Raw genomic sequence first — 6128 nt, 5'->3', positions numbered from 1 at the left:
GACAGAGTGGTATCATCAGCATATCAGAGGCTGTTGATATTTCTCCCAGAAATCTTGACTTCAGCTTGTGATTCATCCAGCCCAGCATTTCACATTATGTACTCTGAATATAAGTTAAATAAGCAGGGTGACGATTCACAGCCTTGTCATACTCATTTCTCAATTTTGAACCAGTCAACTGTTCAATGTCCAGTTCTAACTGTTGCTTCTTGACCTGCATACAGGTTTCTCAGGAGACAAGTAAGGTGGCCCGGTACTCCCATCAATTTAAGAATTTTCCAGTTTGTTGTGATTCTCACAGTCAAAGGCTTTAGCATAGTCAATGAAACTGAAATAAGAAGTTTTCTGAGAATTCCCTTGCTTTCTCCATGACCAATGAATGTTGACAATTTGATCTCTGGTTCCTCTGCCCTTTTGAAACCCAGCTTGTACCCTGGTATTTCTCAGTTCAAGTACCTCTACAGCCTACCTTGAAGAATTTTGAGCATAACTTTGCTAGACTGTGAAATAAACACAGTTGTGTGCTAGTTTGAACATTCTTTGACATTGTCCTTCTTTGAGATTGGAATGAAAACTGACCTTTTCCAGTCTTGTGGCCACTGCTGAGTTTTCTAAATTTACCGACATATTGAGTACAACACTTTAACAGCAGGATCTTTTAGGATTTTAAATTGCTCAGCTGTAATTTTTTCATCTCCACTAGTTTTGCATGTATAAATGCTTCCTAAGACCCACTTGACTTCACAATCCAGAATATTCGGCTCTAAGTGAGTGATCACCTCATCAAGGATTTATGTGTGTGTGTGTGTGTATCTATTATATCTCCTTCACAAATCACAGTCTTGTCGTGGTGAAGGGGCTTGCCTCAATAAAGCCATGACCCATGCTGGGCAGAACCACCCAAGATGGACAAGTCAAAGTGAAAAGTTCTGATAATACGTGGTCCACTGGAGAAGCAAATGGCAATCCACTCCAGTGTTCTTGCCAGGAGAATCCCATAGACAGAGGAGCCTGGCGGGCTACAGTCCATAGAGTCACAGGGAGTCAGACACGACTGAAGCAACTGAGCACGTATGCACACTAGGAAAAATGCAGCTGCTGGGCCAAAGTGAAAACCTTGTTCAGTTGTGGGTGAGTCTCTTGGCAAAAGTAAAGTCTTCTGCTATAAAGTGCAATGTTGCACAGGAACCTGGAGTGTTAGGTCCATGAATCAAGGCCAATTGGACGTGGTCAAGCAGGAGATGGCAAGAGTAAACACTGAAATTTTAGGCATCAGTGGACAAAATGGATGGGAATGGGAAAATTTATTTCAGATGACATTATATCTATGACTGTGGGCAAGAATCCCTTAGAAGAAATAGTGTAGCCCTTCTAGTCAACAAATGCAGAAACCAAAATGCAGTACTTGGGTGCAATCTCAAGAACGACAGACTGATCTCAGTTCATTTCCAAGGCAAACCATTCAACATCAGAGTAATCCAATCTATGCCCCAACCACCGATGTTGAAAAAGGTGATGTTGATCGGTTCTATGAAGCTCTACAACACCTTGTAGAGTTAACACTAAAAAAAAGATGTCCTTTTCATCATAGGGGATTGGAATGCAAAAGTAGGAAGTCAAGAGATTCCCAGAAAAACATGAAAGTGACTTTGAAGTAAAAAATGAAGCACAGTAAAAAGCAAACAGATTTCCAACAACCCAAGAGACAATTCTACATGTGGACATCATCACATGGTTAATATCGAAATCAGATTGACTATATTCTTTGCAGTCACAGATGGGGAAGATCCATAGTCAGTAAAAACAAGATCTGGAGCTGACTGTGGCTCAGATCATGAGCTCCTTATTGCAAAATTCAGGCTTAAATTGAAGAAAGTAGGGAAAATCACGAGGCCATTCAGGTATGACCTTAATCAAATCCCTTATGATTATACAGCGTAGGTGATGAATAGATTCAAGGGAATAGATGTGGTAGACAGAGTGCCTGAATAACTAGGGACAGAGTTTCATAACATTGTATAGGAAGCATTGACTAAAGCCATCCCAAAGAAAAAGAAACACAAGAAAGCAAAGTGGTTGCTAAGGAGGCTTTACAGGTAGCTGAAGAAAGAAGAAAAGCAAAAGGCAAGGGAGGAAGGGAAAGACATACCCACATGAATGCAGAGTTCCAGAGAACAGCAAGGAGAGATAAGAAAGCCTTCTTAAATGAATAATGCGAAGAAATAGAGGGAAACAATAGAATTGGAAAGACTAGATATGCACACAAAAAAGAAAAATGAATCCAAACACAACAATTAAGATTGTTATCAAATCATAAGATAGGAAAACAAAAGAGGAAGGGAAGAAAAAAGGCCCACAAAAATCCAAAACAATTAAGAATATAGCAGTAAAAACACACATATCAATAATTACTTTAAATATAAACAGATTAGACACTCCAACAGAATGACACAAACTGACGCAATGGGTACAAAAACTAGACCCATATATATGCTTTTTCTAAAGGAAAATTTAGGAAAACTGAAATCATATCAAACATCTTTTCTAACCGCAATGCTATGAGATTAGAAAAAAATTACAGGAAAAAATACAAAAAACGCAAACACATGGAGGATAAATAATGTCACTAAATGTCCAATGGATAACTGAAGAAATCAAATAGGAAATAAAAAATACCTAGAGACAAATGACAATGGAAACATGACAATCTGAAACCTATAGGATGCTGCAAAAGCAGTTCTGAGAGGGAAGTTTATAGCAATACATTCTTGCCTTAAGAGGCAAGAAAAGTCTCAAATAAACAAACTACCCTTCCATCTAAGGCTTCCCAGGTGGCTCTATGGTAAAGAATCTTCCTGACAATTCAGTAGACTCATGAGATGCAGGATTGAGTCCTGGGTCAGGAAAACCTCCCGGAGGAGGAAATGGCAACGCACTCCGGTAACCTTGCTGGGATAATCCAAAGGACAGAGGAGCCTTGTGGGCTACAGTCCCTGAGATTGCAAGAGTCAGACACAACTAAGCAACTGAACAACAAAGGACTGAATAGGCTTCTTTCAAGCAAAAAAAAAAAAAAAGGTGAAACAGCAAGTCTTTACGAAAAAATGATTTATGTTTATGATTTAAGTTTTTTTTCATAGTGATAAGCATCCAAGCAAGTTTATGGTAATTTATTTTTAAAGCTAGTTTAATGGCAATATAACAGCCAGAATTAACTTCTGATGTCTAGCTCCTAAATTTGTTTCATTATTGTAATGATTTTCTAAGTAATTCTAATCAGGGATAGTCATTAATCAGAAAAGTCTAAAAACATTACGGTCGTTTACCAATGAGGACCAATAAAGGGTTAATATCCAAACCATACAAACAGCTCATAGAACTCAACACCAAAACCCAAACAAACCCAATGCAAAAAAAAAAAAAAAATGGGCAGAAGACCTAAATAGACAGTTTTCCAAAGAAGAAACACACATGGCTAACAAGCACATAAACAGATGCTCAACATGGCTAGTTATTAGAGAAGTGAGATATCACTTCATACCTGTTATAATGCCTATCATGAAAAAGTCTGCAAATAACAAATATAATAGGAGAGGATGTGGAGAAAAGAGAACCCTTCTACACTGTTGGTGGGAATGTAAATTGGTATAGTCACTACTGAAAACCTAACAGAGATTCCTTAAAAAAACTAAAAACAGAACTACAATATGATCTAGCAATTCCACTCCTGGGTATACATCCAGAGAAAAAAATGAATGCACAAAAAGATACATGCACCCTAATGCTCACAGAGCATTATTTACAATAGTCAGGACAGGAGGGCAAGCCATCAACAAAAAATTGGTTTAGAGAGATATGGTATATATACAAAGAAAGGCGGTGCCAAAGAATGTTCTAACTAACCGCACAGTTGCACTCATTTCACAAGCTAGCAAAGTAACGCTCAGAATTCTCCAAGCTAAGCTTCAACAGTACATGAACTGAGAACTTCCAGATGTTCAGGCTGGACTTAGAAAAGGCAGAGGAATCAGAGATCAAATTGCCAACATCTGTTGGATCACAGGAAAAGCAAGAGAATTCCAGAAAAAAAAAAAACAAAACATGTACTTCTGCTTCATTGACTATGCTAAAACTTTTGACTGTGTAGATCACAACAAACTGTGGAAAATTCTTAAAGATATGAGGATATCAGACTATCCACCTGCCTCCTGAGAAACCTGTGTGCACGTCAAAGAGCAACAGTTAGAACCATATACAGAACAACAGGCTGCTTCAGTATTGGGAAAGGAGTACGTCAAGGCTGCATATTGTCACCCTGTTTATTTAACTTATATGCAGATTATATCATGCAAAATGCCAGGCTGGATGAAGCACAAGCTGGAATCAAGATTGCCAGGAGAAATATCAACAACCTCAGATAGGCAGATGACACCACCCTTATGGCAGAAAGTGAAGAGGAACTAAAGAGCCTCTTAATGAAGGTGAAAGAGGAGAGTGAAAAAACTGGCTGAAAACTCAACATTCAGAAACGAATATCATGGTATCCAGTCCCATCACTTCATAGATGGGGAAACAATGGAAACAGTGAGAGACTATTTTCTTGGGCCCCAAATCACTACAGATGGTGACTGCAGCCATGAAATTAAAAGACGCTTACTCCTTGGAAGAAAAGCTATGACACACCTAGACAGAGTATAAAAAGTAGAGACATTGCTTTGCCTACAAAGGTCCATATGGTTAAAGCTATGGTTTCTCCAGTAGTCATGTATGGATGTGAGTTGGACCATAAAGAAGGTTGTATGCTGAAGAACTGATGCTTTTGAACTGTGGTGTTGGAGAAGACTCTTGAGTCCCTTGGACTTCAAGGAGATCAAAACAGTCAATCCTAAAGGAAATCAATCCTGAATATTCATTGGAAAGAATGATGCTGAAGCTCCAATACCTTGGCCTCCTGATGCAAAGAGCTGACTCATCTGAAAAGACCCTGTGCTGGGAAAGATTGAGCGCAGGAGGAGAAGGGGACAACAGAGGTTGAGATGGTTGGATGGCATCACTGACTCAATGGACATGAGTTTGAGCAAGCTCTAGGAGTTGGTGAAGCACAGGGAGGCGTGGCATGCTGCAGTTCATGAGGTTGCAAAGAGTCAGACACAACTGAGTGACTTAAAAACACCAACAAATATATACAACGGAATGTTAGTCATAAAAAATGGAACACTGTCATTTGCAGCAGCAAGAATAGACTCAGAGAATATTGTGCTTAGTGAAATACGTCAGACAGAGGAAGACAAATGCTGTATCATATAACCTGCATGCAAAATCTAAAAAAATAATACAAACAAACGTATGTGTGAAACAAAAATAGACTTAAGATATGGAAAACAAACCTGAGGTTACCAAAGGGGGGAGGAGTGGGGAGAGATAGATTAGGGGCATGGAATTAACAGACACAGACAAATATATATATATAAGATAAATCAGCAACAAAGATACACTGGGTGCTATATAAGTGTAGCCCCAGTAATTATGCTCATTATCTTGTAATAATAGAGTATATGCCAAAATACTGAATCACTGTTCTATATACTTGAAACTAACGTAGCATTGTACATCACCTATACCTCAATTTAAAAAAAAAATTTAAAAAGTTAAGGTTTACATAGATTTTCAGGTACTAGACTTTTTCTAAACTTTTAAAAAAAGAAAGAACAGAAATTCTAATTCCTGACATTTGAAATGTACTAATTTAAGAAGACTTTAATTTTAAAGACTCTATTTTAGAAGCATGGGTAAAATAAAATGTCTAAAACTTGCTGTTGCTTGATATGCATTTGGAGTTAAAGAATATGCTGTGAGAGTGAAGTGAGTCAGAAAGAGAAAGATAAATACCATATACTAACACATATATACGAAATCTAGAAAAATGGTACTGAATAATTTATTTACAGGGTAACAATGAAGAAAAAGACATAGAGAATAGACTTATGGACACGGGGAGAGGGGAGGAGAGGGTGAGATGTATGGAAACAGTAACACAGAAACTTACATTACCATATGTAAAATAGACAGCCAATGAGAACTTGCTGTCTGGCTCAGGAAAGTCACACAGGGGCTCTGTATCAACCTAG

The 6128-nt window shown here is 38.2% G+C and overlaps 1 long non-coding RNA gene across 1 annotated transcript in view; it reads right to left on the bottom strand.

Annotated features, from left to right (window-relative positions):
• LOC104982562 overlaps window positions 1-6128 on the bottom strand; it is a 349361-nt gene that overhangs the window by 149 nt on the left and 343084 nt on the right. The window lies entirely within an intron of this gene.

Source organism: Bison bison, unplaced genomic scaffold (assembly GCF_000754665.1).
Source record: "Bison bison bison isolate TAMUID 2011002044 unplaced genomic scaffold, Bison_UMD1.0 scf7180017864533, whole genome shotgun sequence".
Lineage (NCBI taxonomy): Eukaryota > Metazoa > Chordata > Mammalia > Artiodactyla > Bovidae > Bison > Bison bison.
Note: the sequence above shows the minus strand (reverse complement) of the source record. Positions and strands in the feature narration are given on the sequence as shown.